This window comes from Labeo rohita, chromosome 18 (genome assembly GCF_022985175.1).
Source record: "Labeo rohita strain BAU-BD-2019 chromosome 18, IGBB_LRoh.1.0, whole genome shotgun sequence".
NCBI lineage: Eukaryota > Metazoa > Chordata > Actinopteri > Cypriniformes > Cyprinidae > Labeo > Labeo rohita.
This window is the reverse complement of record NC_066886.1, coordinates 22,315,407-22,333,386: the sequence shown is the minus strand read 5'-3', so window position 1 is coordinate 22,333,386 and position 17,980 is coordinate 22,315,407. Positions and strand designations below refer to the sequence as shown.

General features: G+C 43.3%; 1 protein-coding gene across 2 annotated transcripts in view; it reads right to left on the bottom strand.

Moving 5' to 3' along the window:
• def8 (differentially expressed in FDCP 8 homolog) overlaps positions 1 to 17,273 on the bottom strand; it is a 169,262-nt gene extending 151,989 nt beyond the window's left edge. Inside the window, exon 1 of one of the 2 annotated variants that reach the window (XM_051134718.1) lies at positions 17,110 to 17,273. The gene's annotated coding sequence lies outside the window, so the exon portion shown is untranslated. The remainder of the gene's footprint in view (positions 1 to 17,109) is intronic. The other variant, XM_051134719.1, reaches the window with a different exon arrangement.
• Positions 17,274 to 17,980: the final 707 nt, after the last annotated feature.

The window sequence follows — 17,980 nt, the reverse complement described above, 5'->3', positions numbered from 1 at the left end:
TGTATCCATTTTCCAAATAAATCGTCCTCGGATTATTGTTAAAAGTCAACACCATAAAAAAAGTCTATAAAAGAACCAACAACTTTCAGTTTAATATACTTGTATCTGTTGTACCCTTCTGGCATTACTTATCTTCCAATGTTTTCAAAAACTCCATGACTTCGGCTGGGGAGAAAAAAAAATGCATCTGAGTTCCGTGAAGGCAACGAAGTTTGGCAGGATAAGCAAAGCCTCTGAACATGTCACAAGCAGACAGTTTTTTCTGACATCGTCAAACTCCCGGCGTTTCTTCAGCACCTCTGCGGATACGTCTTGGAAGAAGCGCAGTTGAATCCCTTCATGGCTGATGTTCCGTTTTTTCTGCGCTGCTTGCAGTATCAACTCCTTGTCCACATAGCGTAAGAAACGCACCAAAACACTTCGTGGAACATGGTTTGCTCCCGGCACCGGGCCGAGAGACCTGTAAGCTCTTTCAATCTCAAAGTCTGTTTCAGGGGTAAGGTCCAGCCATTTCGGCAACATCCTTGTTAGATATTGCACGACAGGGTCAGATCCTTCAGCTTTCTCAGGGAGGCCGACGATCCTCAGGTTTTTCCACCTGCCTCGGTTCTCCAAGTCATCTATTTTGGCTCGAAGTAATGATAGTTCTTTGTCCCGAGACGTGATTCCTTCTTTCCTGCGTTAGCATGCCATCTTCAGCGGCGGAGATTCTTGCTTCTGCCTCGGTTAATCGTGACTCGTTCGACGCCACTCTACCGGTTAAATTAGAAAGGGATTCCTGTATTGCGCCAACTGATGTAGAAATATTGTCCAAGCGGCTGTCGATTGCACTCAATCTGCCATCGATATTGCCCAGGCTGGCTCCCAGCGAGCAAATTTCTGTCAGCATGGCGTCAGATTGATCTGACGAGGCCTCCTCCGCCTCGGCCTGTTTTTTCTTTGCAGCTCTGGAAGGCCGAGAGGACGTGAAGAGCGGAAAGTCTCGCGATTCTTTGATCTCGGACATTGATGTTTAATGTAAGAACGATGACTTCAAGTTTGGGTCGAATTAACTGAAAGATAAATTAGAAAAAAAGGGAACTGGCGCGGAGCTAACAGATTATGCGGCCATCTTCGGCGAGGTCCCTCTAGCGCCCCCCTGCATGCTTTTTTTAATAAGGTTTACTAATTAGAATTTACAGTGCACAACGACAGGCATCTAAAAATGGCTTGATTTGAAAAAGGGAATATTATTTTTACAGATCAATTAAAAACCACTGCATGGATTTTTATCATTATAGGGTAGATTTGTACATACACTGCCAACACACATTTAGTGTTCAAACAACATGAAAAAGTGAACTTAGCATCCGATGACCCCTTTAAGTTCCTCTGCGTTCATATCACTGAGGATTTGCACACATAGATGCAGTGCTGAATGAACATTAGCACCTCTTCTTCCTAAGACTTCTGAGAAACCTCCTCAGCTCATTCAGAACGTTCTACACCTGCACTGTAGACAACATCCTGACTGGCTGCATCACTGCCTGGTTTTTAAACAGCACTGCTGGCAACCACAAAGCTCTGTAGACTGCCCACCACATTGCAGGAGGTAATTATCTCTCCAGGAAACCTATATCAGATGGTGTATGAGGAAAGCTCAGAGGATCATCACTGACTCCATCCACTCCATTTTGTTCAATAAAATCACCCCCCTGGGATTTTCTTGCATTCAGCACCTTGTTTATGTCCCTGTTTCTCACTCACCTTGCCACAAATTGTATACTGTGCAGTGTCATCTGTATGTTGTCTGTAAGCATGTACAACTGTATAGTGTCTGTATAGTTCTATATATAGTTTTTGTATAGTTATGATTGATGGACATTGACAGAAAATGGATTAGGCTGAATTAAGGCTAAAAGATTTCTTATCCTAGTGGACAACCTTAGCATTACAGCCTTCATCTGTCATCATGTTGACAAAGTTTGGCATGAATTGTATGATTGGGAGTTAAAAATTCACTGCCTGATTTTTCAAAATAATCACATTCAAAACCAAAATTGTAAATTTCGTAGACTGAGTTTGGTGGCAACCCCATAAAAACGAGTATTTCAAATTCCAGAGCATGCATTTTTCAAACAACCCATAATAGCCAACTTCCTGATTTATATTTGCATGAATTGCGCATGAATTTTGGTGACTGTAGGTGAAATGGTGTGCATTACAGAGCCCCTCGACAATGGTCTTATTAAAGGGTGTGCCGTGCCACGAAAAAAAAACCCTCCACAAATCTCTCCCAAAAAATCACTTGTAACAAATAAGAGTTCTTACAGGTGAAAGGAGGACTGGAAAGCGCTCCAGAAGCAGGACAACCCTACTGGTTCCAAGGTCAAAAAAAAAGATTCAGCTGCTAGATAGTCTTGATGAGAAGACTGCAACAGATCTCAGCAGATGATATTTTCTGTTTTGGAAAACTGCTATTGCAATGTAAAAACTACTGCAATTGAAATAGTGGAATACTTACAAAAGATCCTTGCTATTAAAAGTCACCAGCCACAGCAAGTGGCTGAATTAATTCAAGTAGTAGAGAGGGTAATTGCAGATTTGAGTGACCTTGGAAATACTGGCACCCTTAAAAACCCACCAATGACAAAGTCAATTGATCTCCTGAGTTTCTTAAGAAGATCTCTGACCAGCAGAGTCTTTAAATTGCCTTCCTTCTCAGACGTGAACACTGCTGCGTCATGTCATGAATCCATTTCTCTTTCAGGTCAGAAGCAGCGCGAATGCTTGGAGTATGTCAGAAATAGAATGGGGCATCAGTTTACTGTCGGGGGTTTGTTATGTCAATCCATCCAGTGTAGACAGAATCACAGATTATAATGGGTTCTGTTGTCTATAGTCATGTTGCACTTAACGTGTCTGATGTAAACACAGGGTACAATTACTTTACTACAGATTAATTTTTAAACAAGACAGTATAATGCAGGCTGTTTAGAGAGACTAAAAGTAAAAGATGATGCAGTGCTGAGTCTGACTATATTGGATCCAACAGTGATGTTGCAACACATGTTTGAGTAAAGGTTTTTTTTTTTTACCACTACTGTATTGTCTGTTCCAGACAGTTTGATACATACTGAGTAATTACATGTTTTTAACCCAAATGACCCATGTTGTTTTTAGAGTACATCACAGTAGCATCCATCTGTTATTTTTATAAGCAAAACTGTTAGCCAATCATAGCAGTGGCCGTTTACCTGCGAGTCTTGAATGTACCCCACCAGAACAGGATAGAAAATAGCCTGTTACTTCTAACTTATGATTTTTTTAATGTTTTTGTTTGTTTGTTTGTTATTAACGTATTTTTATGCCCAGATCCACACAAACCAAACAAAAACAGACATTCCAACATGGAATACACATTTCAAAGTAGAATACCTGGTTGTAGCATTACTTTTTTAGCACTTACTACAAGTGAACTTAGTATTGTTTTTGCTAAATATCTGCAAACATATTATGTTTTTTTATGCTTAAGTACAGTGGAAAAAAATATTACAGCATCCTTTGACCAGGATTCAATTTAATTGGTGGATCAGGTAGGGATTTTATAAATTGTCTTTAAAAAGGTTTTGGGTGAATTATTAATTGTTGTGTGTATGCCTGTGTGTGTTTGTTTTTTAGGGGGCTAGAATAACAATCCTACTGCAGGCCAGTTCCAGGGCAATTGTGGCGCATTCAAGCACTTCAGGAAACATGGCAGTACAGGTTGAGACAGTGTAGCGGTTTTGACCGACTGATCGGCCGGCCGGGTAATTGGGCCAGTTTTGGAACTTTTTTAAAAAATTGACATCGGCCGGAAACTTCTAACTAAAATGTGAATGTTAACTTTTCTCATTACATGTATCTGTGGGTCTGACGAAAGTCCCTTTAGTCTTTGGTCCGACATATGGCCCTTTTACACAGGGCGCGGAACGTGCTGGGCTGGCCGCTGGGTTTAAAGTAATTTACGAATTTCTTGCGCAAAACTGGAAAATCACATTAAACATTTGTGAATAAAGCACAATTTCCATCCAGTGAGTTAAATAAAACAAAATCGTCACTTCCTGATTAACTTGTGCTAAATATCACAAGGAAAATTTTTATTTGCTGCAGTAGGAGAAGACACTGTATATAATAATGTTTGTGTACAATAAATTCCGAGCTTCAGAGCGTGCAGGCAAAACACAGTCATGTTATCTAATTTTTGGAGCCTGCTGTTTAATATAGAAATAAAAATAATAGGTGGATGGAAACATAGCTACTGATAACTAGCAATGGACGGAACAAACTATCTGACAAGCCGATGTCAAAATAGAGCTGTGCAATAATGCAAAGTAAATTCAGAGTAACAAAACCACAGCAGCAACAAGTCTGTGTTGGCTGAATATATAGCAGCTTCTACAACTTGAAGCAATTAAAAAAAAAAAAAAAAAAAAAAAAAAAAAAAAAAATCTCATAATATTTTAAAATATTTAAAAGAGGTGCTCCGATCAGGATTTTTTGAGGCCGTATTTGTATCTGATCACCGATACAGATCTTTTTGAAGCCTTCTATTAATGATGTAGAATTATTTATAGAGATACTCCAATCAGGATTTTAAGACACTTATTCAGGGTCTGATTTTCTTTCTTTCTTTTTTGTGATTTGAGGGGTGCAGGGGAGCATTATTTAGACTTTTTTTTAAATATATATTTATCTCACCTAAATGTTTGATCATGCAGTGTTCAAGTGTTTATGCATTGTTATTGAAAATACTTTTTCAGCATTGTGATTCTTTTTTTACACAGTACAGTAATCTTTCATAGATGTGTTTAAACACAATAATTATAAGCAACACATTATTAAATGCATTTTACTTTTGCGTTTTCTTCTAGATTTATGTATTAAGTTGCTTAAGCAAGTGGCAAAACATTTAAACTACTCTTCTTACGTTATCACAAACATTCTAAATTAAAAACTTACCATTGACAGAAAGGCAGTTCTACTGCCTTTTTTTGTTTTTTAAATCTTTATTACAAGCAATCCTGTTGTTAATAAACAACTTTGTTTTCCTACCTCCACGATCGATTATTGCCTTATCTAAAAGCGCTCTTTTCCTTTAAACCTAGCCAAAAGCCCATATGTGTTGACTGTGAAACACAGTAGACTTTAATGATATGCATTTATGGTGTAATTATGACATTTTCGTGTCAATCCTTGTTCATATTTACCGCAAACAATGCGCTGTCACTTTACACTGCTGCAGATAAACCGTTCCTGGAACGCACTGCCAGACCTCAACCGTGTGGAGCTTGAACACACTGTTAGCATGAGCGCGGAAAAAAAAAACATATGCAAACGGAGGTATGTGAACGTGGCGTTATGTGTGTACGCTTCAAGTGTGCATGAGCGCCAGTCTCCAGGAGAGCGCGCGAGCGCTGAATGGTTAAATACTGGAAAGAATTAAAAAGAAATGCAGTTTACAAACTTTAGCGATGATGTGACACTGATTCTATTGTGCAAGTAACAATTCCTGTGTCAACTGTGCAGCTCGCTTATAGTCTGACGCGATGTGGTGGAAGTCATTGGAAGTCATTTGCGCACTTTTAAGAGTGAAAGAGAGAGGGCGCGCGGTCATTCACTCGTGTTGTTTGTAAAATTAAGTCTCGCATAAGGTTTTCAAATTACTTTATAAGTTATTTAATGAAGAAATATGAATTGTACCTCACCTTCAGCATTATAATTGTTTTACCCGCACCGAAAAGAGACTGCGACGGTGCCGTTGCATATCACGGCAGGCGCGTCATCAGCTTTAGATCGTTTTATGAGATCGGCCTTTTTAGAGATCGCCGATCAAACATCCCCAAGCGATTATAGACCGATAGTGATCGGTAGCCGATCAATCGGAGCACCCCTAATATTTAATGCATTATTATTTAATTGTACATGCTAAACTTTATACTTATTTTTTTTATTAATATGCATACAAAGAATACATGAAAGACACATACAGAATAACAAAGACAAGACAACATAAATCAAGCCGGTCACAAGAAAACACAGAACTCACATTAATATATAGGTTGGGACTGATGAGTATTGTGGATGTTGAGAGTATTTCTTTCTTTAAGCGATTTTCTCTTTCCTTCCTCCTCCCCTCCCCCTCCCCCATTTCCCAATAATAATAGTAATAATAATAATAATAATAATATTTGCCCACTGCCAAGAATTTCCTAGTATATCCACATATAAACCCTAGGGGGAGGCAGGAACCCGATCTGCAGACACACCTCCATCCAACATCCAACACACATGCCTAACACACCTGCCTGAGGATTTAAGAATCTTTCTTTGCATTTTGATATGAACTTGTACTTTATGAAGTTAAACTTCTATTTTACTGAATTATATGCAGTAACAAACATGTAAACTAAAGCTGCATGATTCTGGATACATTGAAAATCATGATTTTTTAAAAAAACATTAGAGATCACGATTCTCTCACGACTCTGAAGAAAAGAAAGATCAGATTAATCTAAACAAAATAAAGTAATTTACAAGTGGTTCTGACAAAATGTGCATTGCTTAAAAAAATATATTGGAACAAAATTGTAAAAAGTGTCAGTGTCTCAATTAAAGACTGGTTTCACTATTGGAATCTCCTGAAAGAATGATTCAATGATGAATACTTTTTTTAACGTGCAGTTGTTGCCACTTCCTGGCGGAAGTGGATAAGTGTTAAGATGCTTTTGTTTTGATCGCTACTATAGACAATAAGTGTTTATACAGAAACTATAGCTTTTTAGCCCAGTACCTCTGTCATTTAAATGCCTGTAACACAAAAATAATGATCATTATCTGGTTGAAAAGACTGTTTGTGTAGCTCTTTTTGGATCAGCAGCAGCATGAATGCAAATTTTATGTCTTTTCAGGTCGTAAGCGTCAGTGGAGTATAAGCAGCGCGATGTGAAACAGCCGTAATAGACACCGCTAAGTTGTTGTCATTTAGGCCTGGGTGTTTGAATAAAGATCACAACCTTTTAACGATTAATCGAGATCTGACTGGTCTCGCGAGAATGTGACAATATCCTCGCAAAACATTTAGCAGTTTACGTTAGAGCTGCATGATTAATCGTAAAAAGATCGCGATCTCTATTCAAACACCAAGGCAATCTTCTTCCTAAATGACAACGATTCAGTGGTGTCTATTACGACAGTTTCACATATTCTGTTGAAGGACCAAGAAATGTTTGTCCAATCAAAATGTTCGGTCCGAACACTACGATAGGCTGTCCTACCTGCCTGTCAACATATGTATTAGCATACATTAGCGCACCCTGTTCGCACAGGCAGCATACGTCATCAGCACGTTCATGTACGCTTTGCAGAAAGAGCGAGAATGGCAGGCAAACATCAAAAACCTGATCTTCTTTCCTGGTATTGTAATACTTTTACTAACTGTACTGTAAAGTGTTTTCACAGTTAATGACATATGATGTTGTAACAACTGCTAGAGCATTTATGGAAGTTTTGTGGCACACTGACAACTGTGCATGTGCATAACGTGTCTGTACGTTCTGGAAAGGAGGTGAAGAGATGATTCGCTCTACCGACATCTGTCTGTCTTTATTTTATTTATTTCCTTTCTGTTAGTGACCTAAGTTGGATGCGCGTGAGGCGTTTTATTAAACTCTGGAAAAATACGCCATCTTCTCATCTCCCGTGCATTATTAGCGCTACACAGTTTTCCTTCTGGGCTGTTGAACATTTCGACTCGGTGTTACAATGTATTGTAGTAATGTTGTCTCTGGTCATCTAACAAACGTTTATCAGTGTAAACTAAAGGGTGTTAAACTGGCCTAAACACTATCAGAATCGTCTCGGTTACGTATGGTAACCCTCGTTCCCTGATGGAGGGAACGGAGACGTTGTGTCGAGTAGTGTACGAATCTAGGGGTCGCTCTTGGGAGCCCAAACGCCTCTGACAGTATAGAAACAGGCCAATGAAAATTGGGTGTGCAGATTTGCATAGCTGGCCACACCCCGTTCATCCGGGTATAAATAGGGCAGCGTGTGCATCTGCTCACTCGTTCTGATGTGAGGAGCCGAGCGTCTCAACTCACTCAGAGACAGTCCAGAGTTGTGGCATGGGAGACACAACGTCTCCGTTTCCTCCATCAGGGAACGAGGGTTACCATACGTAACCGAGACGTTCCCTATCTGTCGTACACTCCGAGTTGTGTCGAGTAGTGTACGACACTAGGGGTCCCCTGTCAAATCACGCCACAAGTCTGGCCGTGTCACGAGTGACCGGGCGCAGATAGTAACAAACCAGCGTGTTAACATAAGTGCGACTCACCTCTTCGTGACCTTCCAACGTCCAAGAACTGACCTGTTACAGCAGTGTCCTGCAGCCGGGCCTGTCTCAGTGGAGCGGCTGAGCGTCTTGGTGGACGTTGGGGAAGTGACTGTTTCCCGAGGGAAAGAGGCACTACGGAGATCACAACCTGCCCAGAGGGGAGGTATAAGTGAAAATTGTTAGGTATGGGACCCAGGATGGGCCTCACGTAAGGGAGACAGCCAAACCTAGGACCTTAGAGACCAACCTGATCTCAGGGGAAACACCGCACCATAATGAGCTATAGGTGGAAAATACACACATGGGGCCGCCTGAGGAGCCACTACATATGGGGCACAACTCCAATCATGAATAAACAGTGTTCATACCTTATGCTGGAGTTAGCAGCGAGTTCCTCCGCAAAACTCTGCCACGTCTGGAAGTGCCAATGATGGAGGGAGGAGTCCAGGGTTCACATCAGGAAACCTACTGAAACTTAGAAGCGTAATCACCAATTAGGGAAGCGCTTTGAGCAAGCTCTACACCGACCAGTGTGCTTAAGTCAAGTGCTTGCGTTCAAGACTCTAGCTGAAACTGACTCCATGCGCAAATTGTAAAATCTGGCGAATGTATTTGGTGTAGCCCAACCTGCAGCTCGACAGATGTCTGTTAATGAGGCCCCGTTTGCAAGAGCTGCCGAAGCAGCGACGCCCCTGGTTGAATGCGCTCTTATTCCTAGTGGGCAGGGTAAACCTCTGGCCTCGTAGGCCATCCGGATTGCGTCCACTAACCAGTGGGAAATCCTCTGTTTGGAGACAGCCTTCCCCTTCTGCTGTCCTCCATAACAGACAAAGAGCTGTTCCGAACGTCTGAAGGGTTGAGTTCGTTCCAAGTAAATGCGCAGGGCACGGACTGGGCATAACAAGGTCAGGTTGGGATCATCTTCCTGGGAAGAGATGGCTTGCAAGGTCACCACCTGATCTCTGAAGGGAGTGGTGGGGACCTTGGGCACGTATCCAGGCCGGGGTCTCAGGACAACGTGAGAGTCTGCCGGTCCGAATTCTAGGCACGCATGAACCTTGAGTGTTGAGGCAGAAAGGTGCCTGTCCAGGCCCCCCTGGAGGAAGGATAACACTGACTCGACGCCACACCTCCGTGGGTCCTCCCCTCGAGAGGAACACCAAGTTCACAAATATGCGCCATTTCAGGTCATACTGTAGGAGAGTGTTTACCACTGATGGTGAAAGGTCTCTGAAGTCCTCTTGGTCGCGTCCAGGGACCATAGATGGAGGTTCCAGAGATCTGGGCACGGGTGCCAAATTGTGCCCTTCCCCTGAGAGAGGAGGTCCTTCCTCAGGGGAATGCGCCAGGGAGGGGCTGATGCCAGGAGCACCAGGTCTGAGAACCAGGTTCTGTGGGGCCAGAAAGGAGCCACCAAGAGAATCTGTTCCCTGTCCTCCCTGACTTTGCACAGGGTCTGTGCGATGAGGCTCACTGGGGGAAACGCATACTTGAGCCGGTTCTTTGGCCAGCTGTGTGCCAGTGCGTCTATCCCGAGGGGAGCCTCGGATAGCCCGTACCACAACTGGCAGTGGGTGGATTCCGGTGAGGCAAAGAGATCTACTTGTGCCTGGCCGAATCGATCCCAAATCAGCTGGACCGCCTGGGGGCGGAGCCTCCACTCGCCTCCGAGCGAAACTTGGCGTGACAGAGAATCGGCCACACGGTTGGCTTCGCCCGGAATGTGAGTGGCCCGAAGAGACCTGAGTCTGTGTTGGCTCCATAACCAGAGATGGCGGGCGAGTCGTGACATGCGAAAGGAGCGTACACCGCCCTGGTGGTTGATGTAGGCTACAGTCGCTGTGTTGTCTGACCAGACCAACACATGCTTGCCCTGAACCAAAGGTCGGAACCTCTTCAGGGCCAACAGCACTGCCAACAACTCTAGGCAGTTGATGTGCCAAAGCAGTCGGGGGCCCGTCCAGACCCCGGAAGCTGCTTGCCCGTTGCAAACAGCGCCCCAGCCTGTCTTGGAGGCATCTGTGGTGACAACGATGCGTCTGGACACTTGTTCCAAGGGTACTCCTGACCGTAGGAACGCAAGGTCCGTCCAAGGGCTGAGAGTTTTGCGACACGACGGTGTGATGCCCACACGGAGCGTGCCTCTGCGCCATGCCCATCTCGGGACTCGAGTATGTAGCCAGTGTTGCAGTGGTCTCATGTGCATCAAACCCAGCGGTGTGACCGCGGCTGCGGATGCCATGTGCCCTAGAAGCCTCTGAACCTGTTTTAGGGGGACCATAGACCTGCATCTGAGTGTCGCCGCACACCTCAGCACTGACTGTGCACGTTCCGGGGAGAGACGTGCCGACATACTGATTGAGTCCAGTTCCACACAGAGAAAAGAGATCCTCTGCACTGGGGAGAGTTTGCTCTTTTCCCAGTTGACCCGGAGTCCCAACTGAGCCAAGTGGTTGAGAACCACCTCCCTGTGCGTGCACACTAACTCCAACGAGTGAGCTAGGATTAACCAGTCGTCGAGATGGGCATCCGCGTCTGCAACTATTTCCCTGAGAGGGGTTAGGGCAGCCTCCGCTATCTTTGTAAAGATGAGGGGAGACAGGGAGAGGCCGAAGGGAAGAACTCTGTACTGATACGCCCGTCCTTCGAAGGCAAACCGCAGGAACGGCCTGTGTCTTGGAAGAATCGAGACATGAAAGTACACGTCCTTTAAGTCTATCGCCACAAACCAATCCTGAGCCCTGACGCACGTGAAAAGGTGCTTGAGGGTTAGCATTTTGAACGGGCGCTTGTGTAGGGTCCGATTCAAAATCCTCAGGTCCAGAATTGGCCTGAGCCCACCACCCTTCTTGGGTACAATGAAGTAGGGGCTGTAAAACCCTTTCCTCATCTCGGCTGAGGGGACAGTTTCTATCGCACCCTTCGCCAGAAGGACTGCGATCTCCGCACAAAGAACCGTGGCGCTGCTACCTCGCACTGAGGTAGCTAACACACCCCGGAACTTGGAAGGACGTCGTGCAAACTGGATAGCGTAGCCGAGTCGGATGGTCCTGAGGAGCCAGCGGGAAAGGTTGGGGATATTCAGCCAACCCGAAATATTCTCCGCTAGGGGTCTCAAAGGAGTTACACCCGATGCACCAGGGATGGGGGACGTGTGGCTGGGAGGGCAGTGCGTGGCCGGAGATAAGAAGCCCCGGGACCCACTGGCTGCCACACCCAGCAAATTTGTGCCATGAGAGCTGACCAGAGGATTCCCCCGAGAGGGGAAATCGTCCGAACAAGCTCGATGTTTCAGGACATGGGGGAACACAGTGGGTGTGTGACCGCATGTCCTGGATGGAGGACACAGCACCAGACCGTCGAGCAGAGGGTCGGAAGTGCTGTGTGTAACGCCCAGAGAAGAAAGAAATTGCTCTTTTATTGACCATGTGGTTGGAAGCCGAATCCAGCGCTCGTCCCCTCGTCGAGTGCGGATCCGGACAGGTCAGGCGATCCCTCCTCCCTGGGCGGCCCGTCTCAGGACTGCTTCGAAGCCTGGCGAAGCAGACCGGCAGGTCGCGGGTCCTGAGCTGCTCTCGTAGGCGGCCTCCCTCGGCGCGGAGCAGGCGGGGGTTGCTGCCTCGGCGGAGCTGGGCTGGAGCTCGCCACACGCCGAGGCAGGATGTGCTTGATGGCCTCCGTCTGCTTCTTCACCGTGGAAAATTGTAGTGCAAATTCCTCCACGGTTTCGCCAAAGAGACCAGCCTGGGAGATGGGAGCGTCGAGAAAGCGAACCTTCTCGGCATCTCGCATCTCTGCCAGGTTTAGCCACAGGTGGCGCTCCTGGACCACCATAGTGGACATCGCCTTCCCCAGAGCCTGCGCCGCGACCTTCGTAGCTCGTAGAGCATAGTCAGTCGCCGAGCGCAATTCCTGCACCAGCTCTGGGTCGGGAACACCCTCGTGCAGATCTTTTAAAACCTTGGCTTGGTAGACCTGCAGGATTGCCATGGCGTGCAGGGCGGACGCGGCTTGCCCAGAGGCCGAAAAAGCCTTCGCTACGAGAGTAGACGAAAACTTACAGGCCCTGGACGGGAGTTTCGGTTGGCCCCTCCAGGAGGCGGCGTTTTGCGGGCACAAGTCTCTCTGGCTGCCCGCTGAAGTGCGGCGGCCATTTCGGCATCCGCCATCGACTGAGATCCGGCCGCCGGAGCGGCGAAATCAGCCGTGACGTCAACCTCTGACGGCTCGCGCTCTCCCTCCGATGCAGCAGCATCCTCCTTTTCCCCAGCAGGAGCGCCGAATAACAAATCCAACCCATACTGAGACGAGTTTTCAAAGTCATCCGGACACTCCATCGGTAAACACTCGGAGCGAGCGGTTTTCGGGGAAGCACCCGGCAAAACATCGCTCGATTCCTCTCGTTCATCCCCAGCGCCCGCCGCGGCCTCATACCCGGGGGTAGAAGGACCGGAGCGGGAAGCAGCTGGGGCGAGCCGCGGCTTCTTCGTAAAGAAACCGAGTCTCGAACGAAGCGTGCTTAATGGCAGTTTCTCGCAAGCTTGGCAACCACCATCAGCGAACGCTGCTTCCGCATGCCCACGCTCCAGGCATTGAACACAGCGATCGTGCCGATCGTTAGGGGAGAGGTAGAATCCGCAACCAGAAGGGCACAAACGGAAAGGCATAGTGAAACACACAAACCGTTTGTGCTAGCTCTTTTAGAGAAATTTGCTCTTTTTAGAGAAGTTTCTCTTGAAGATCGCCGTCGACGCACCCAGGGGACTCTCGCACACCCAGCCGTGCTAGAGAGAAGGGAGAGACCGCTGTCTGTGCCGTAGATCCAACGACGAAGAGGTGAATGTTGCCGCTTCTCACGCAGAGAAGCTGCATTCGGCTCCGAAAAACAGAACGAGTGAGCAGATGCACACGCTGCCCTATTTATACCCGGATGAACGGGGCGTGGCCAGCTATGCAAATCTGCACACCCAATTTTCATTGGCCTGTTTTTATACTGTCAGAGGTGTTTGGGCTCCCAAGAGCGACCCCTAGTGTCGTACACTACTCGACACAACTCGGAGTGTACGACAGATAGGGAACTGACTTAGTTTTAATACATTTTTCCATTAATGTGTATTCAATTATTTCTAATAGTCTATTCTCTGCATTTCATAGCTTTTCTCTTGGTTGCGCTGCTTCCAGTAGTGTATGTTTTTATTAGAGCTTTTATCCGATCAAATTTCAGCAATCATGTTGCCAGAGTCAGTGAAATCTGCCTAAGGCCTTCAGAATCAACAGTGCAGGCGTCTGTAGCTAAAAACTAATGGCAATGAAACCACTGTTTTAACCAATCAGATTTCAAGTTGGCAGCACCAGGGCCATCTAGCAGGCGTACGATAACATCTGCATTTTCTCGTCTTTTGATTGGATGGTCAGAGCGTACTAGTAGACAGAGCTAGCAATCAGCATCACTTTTGTTTTCATTTTTGTTTTTTACATATTATTACTGTTTCTCAGGTTTCTTAATGTATACGCTGTGTACAGTATATTATTGCCGATTTTCAGTGCATTCTGGTAAAATATTCACCAACATTAGTGCTAACATTAAATGACCGTGAAAAACAACCACACACAGTGGCTCTGTGACAGACTCATTGTGAAGATCCAAAACTACTAGAGTATGGTAGGTTAATTTTCATTTTTGACTTTCTTATATGTTTTATGCATTGTATTCTGATGTTATTTGCAAGATATAAAGCCACGTTTAGGTTTCTGTAAGAATCTCTCAGTTCCGGAGTTGAGCTGTTTTAACGGGTCTTTTTAGCCGGAAGAGGCAGACTGGTGAGGAGACTCAGCATGAAGATGAGTGTTCTCGGGGGACGTTAAATTGGCATACGTTAAAACACATGTATACACTTTTCTTAATCGTCCTGTATGAATTATTTTAATGGTACTTGATGACTTTCCCGGTAAAGCTTTGCTAACTAGCATTTTTCTTCCGCAGCGTGCTGACAGACTGGCGGGTAGAATCGTGAAGATGGAAAGCAGTAAGAGCACAATAAATTGTTAGGTCAACTTTAAAACACATGTAATTGCCTTATTTGTTTTATACCAATGTTATCTGTAATGTATACATTTGAATTAATAAGTGCTTGTAAGAATTGTATATCTGTCATTAATGCTTCAGCTGATGTACTGTACGTTGCACAGCTGTGGCAACTTGCTGAATTGTTTTAATTGGGTTTCTTGCCTTAGTAATAGCATTCATTCTCGCTACATGAGATAGCTGTCTGACGCAATGCCCTGTTATACTGCATTTCTGTATAATATTTATTTCTATAGCCGTGGCATCATTATGATGATATTAAGATGTTGAATAATTCATGTAGGATGCCACTGAAGGCCTAGGTGTTAAATGCATGGCCCGCCACTGAATTGCAGGGATCCATTTGCTTCTTCTTTCTGTAGCTTTCGGCAGTCTGTAAAAATATACCCCTAATTGTAAAAATATAAAACTATTTGTACAGTCAGTTGAAAGCTCTTTCTCATTTTAGATGTGTTTTGTGTGTTCTGTCACAGCATTCACGCTTAAAACTAATGCTGCCATTCAGTCTTTTTGCCATTCAGTGGCTGGAATCTGGATACACAGTCACTTCAGCTGACGGTGACATCACATGCATACCCTCTATTCAAAGTTGTTTAGGTTTACTTGACAATTACCGACAGGTGTGTTGGAGCAGGATTGGAGACCTCTGCCATATTATTATTATAATACTAATACTATTATCAAGTTAACAACAGAGTTGTGGACTCGAGTCACATGACTCAAGACTTGACTTGGACTCCAGTCTCAAATTTGAGGACTTGTGACTTGACTCGACATAATAAAAGAAGACTTGCGACTCAACTTCGACTCTGACAGCAATGACTCGAGACTTGACTTGGACTTGATCCCTGTGACTTGGCAGGTTTTTATGGGCTACCTTCTATTTAATGATATAATAATTACGTGGGGGGACGGCGCGTGGGGAGTTCCAACTGGTTAGGTGTATTTAGAAATTAAAGTGATTTCTCTTTTTTATCCATTCGAAAGTCTACAAAAGCGATCCCAGTTCTGCATATAAACGTATAGCGCAATGCAGACTAAAAACGTAGCATAATATTTGTCTGTTTCGCTGCGCAATGCTGTCTTTTGCCATAAAACCTGCAGACTGCAGCTAATAGAAATGCTTCTCTATTGGTGCGCGTCCTGCTCCTTACAGCACAGATTGTGAAAGCAGACTGCAGGTTTTTTTTTTCGTAATTCATTATAACAAAGTGTAGAGACGATGTAAATAATAGATTTATTATGCAGTGTAGAGAGCTTCATTAATTAAAATGCACGTTTGTAAGAGTGCGATGAACTAAGACAAGTGACAGTTGGGGGCTTGCAAAAGTGAAACTGAATTTATACAACAGTTTTATAAATTTTTGATAGTTAATATTAAGTAACTTATATTTTAGGAACACTGTTGTCTGATTGTCCTCTATTTCGTCAACAAAAATATTTCCAAACAAAGTCACAGCTGAGCTGCTGCGCATGTATAGTCTCACAGCTCGTTTATGAATGAATCTACGTTTTTGAATCGATTGAATGAATTATTCCGTCACAAATACTTTGACTTTCCACCTACCTACTGGAGGTTTCAGTTTTATTTTTAAAGTATAAATTGAGTCATTTAAATTGTAATATTTCTATATTCGAAACTTTATATTTAAAACATTAATCTCATAACACTGTTATTATGAAATGCATTAATGCCACCTCTGTATCTTGTCAAAAAATCTGTAAATATTCCTTAATGGCAAGTTTGTGCTCTTCTGTGCTGTGCAAAGGTGAATTGTTGCTGCTGATTTCATTTGACTGTAATTTATTACTTATTACTATTTTTGTATTATACTGTATTATTCTACACTTGATGTTACATATTTGCTTTTATTTCTCTATTATTATTTTACTATAGTATTGTATTACTCATTAATTTACTGTACTCACTATATTATTAATGACTATATTATTACAATTTATACTACATATAATATTTACTATTACATATTACTTTATACTTCACTCTATTTATACTGCACTGTGCCTAACAGATTCTCAATTATCTTTGTTATTGATTTTTTTTTTTTTTTTTTGAGTATAGATCTGTATTCTGTTAGTGCTATAAAAATTTAGAAAGCAGCCTGCTAGTGTGTCACTATTTGATATGTATTTGTTGATTTTGTTCCACTGATAGTCAATTATTAGTACATAAAGGCGCACAATTTCAAAGCCATTTAATAACAAAGAGTATCCAATCCCATTATACATTTTGACTTTCGTGTTAGCTCTCATTTAACTGTGATTTATGTTTTTAATGCAGATCAAGATCTGAATGACAGCTAGCGAAACTGTACATTAACACTTAAACAACAAAATAAATTATATGTTTGAACGGGTAGTATGTATTTAACTAATATCACATGTGTTAGCATGAGATACATAATCACCATAGTGCTATTAACCAGCGACAACCGTCACGTGAAAACAACACCGATAAAGCCAGTAACTGCATAAAATGTTCAGCTTGACATCAGTACATATTAGTCAACCTGACAAAGAATGAAGGTTTGCATGATACACAATCAGCTTATGGTGACAACAGACACACTTAAATGTAACGTTAGGCAGCCTGCGCTAACTTAACCACTTAGCATCACATCTAAATTTAATTTGCGATATTGTTTACCTTACGCTTTATGTAGCTTCAGCAGCGCTTCTTCTTCATTCACTATTACCATCATCCCAAAAGCCTGATAAATAATCGATGGCAGCCGTCAGTATTTACTTGGATATACGCACGTTATATAGTAGCTGCTATGTGTTGTTCTGCTCTCTCTCTCTCTCTCTTTGTGTGGGTGTGTGTGTGTGTGTGAGTTTGTGTGAGCGACCTCTAGTGCTACCAAGGGAGAATTACGGTTATGTACATTTTCAATGCGCTGTAATCATCTAGTTGACTTAAACACCTAATAAAATGCGATTTCGCGGGATGATTTTAAATTCGGAAATTTTCAGAGACAGGAGAAGACATATTCTGATGATTACTGAGTACAGAATTTTCCGAACTCAAAACTGCAATTTAAGTTAAACCTTATACCCACAACTTAACTCGGGTTTTACTACACTGTCCATAGTTTAACGATGGTAGGCTATTTGTAGTGAAAGTGCTGTTATACAAATGGGAAAAATGGGAAAAATACTGGCGCTTTTATTATAGTAAAACCATGGTTAATTTTCGTAAGGGTGTTTATTAGTCAAACTTATTTAAAAAATGCACATTCATCAGGTATAAAATATGATCAGTAAAAGAAAAACTGTTCATGAGAATACGGCAGGTTAGTGGGGAAATATATTTATTTATTATTCAGAATGCAAATACCAAAGGGAAATTTATAGTAACCTTTCAGCAGGTTGAATATGATTCATGTTAAAGCAGAGAATATGATTAATCGTTTATTTATTTTTAAGAAATGCCAGCCCTTAAATGTAGTAATAATCTGCGTTCTCATGAGAAACTGTCTGTATCTAAGTGCGCTGAACGCTAACCGGAAAATTCCGAG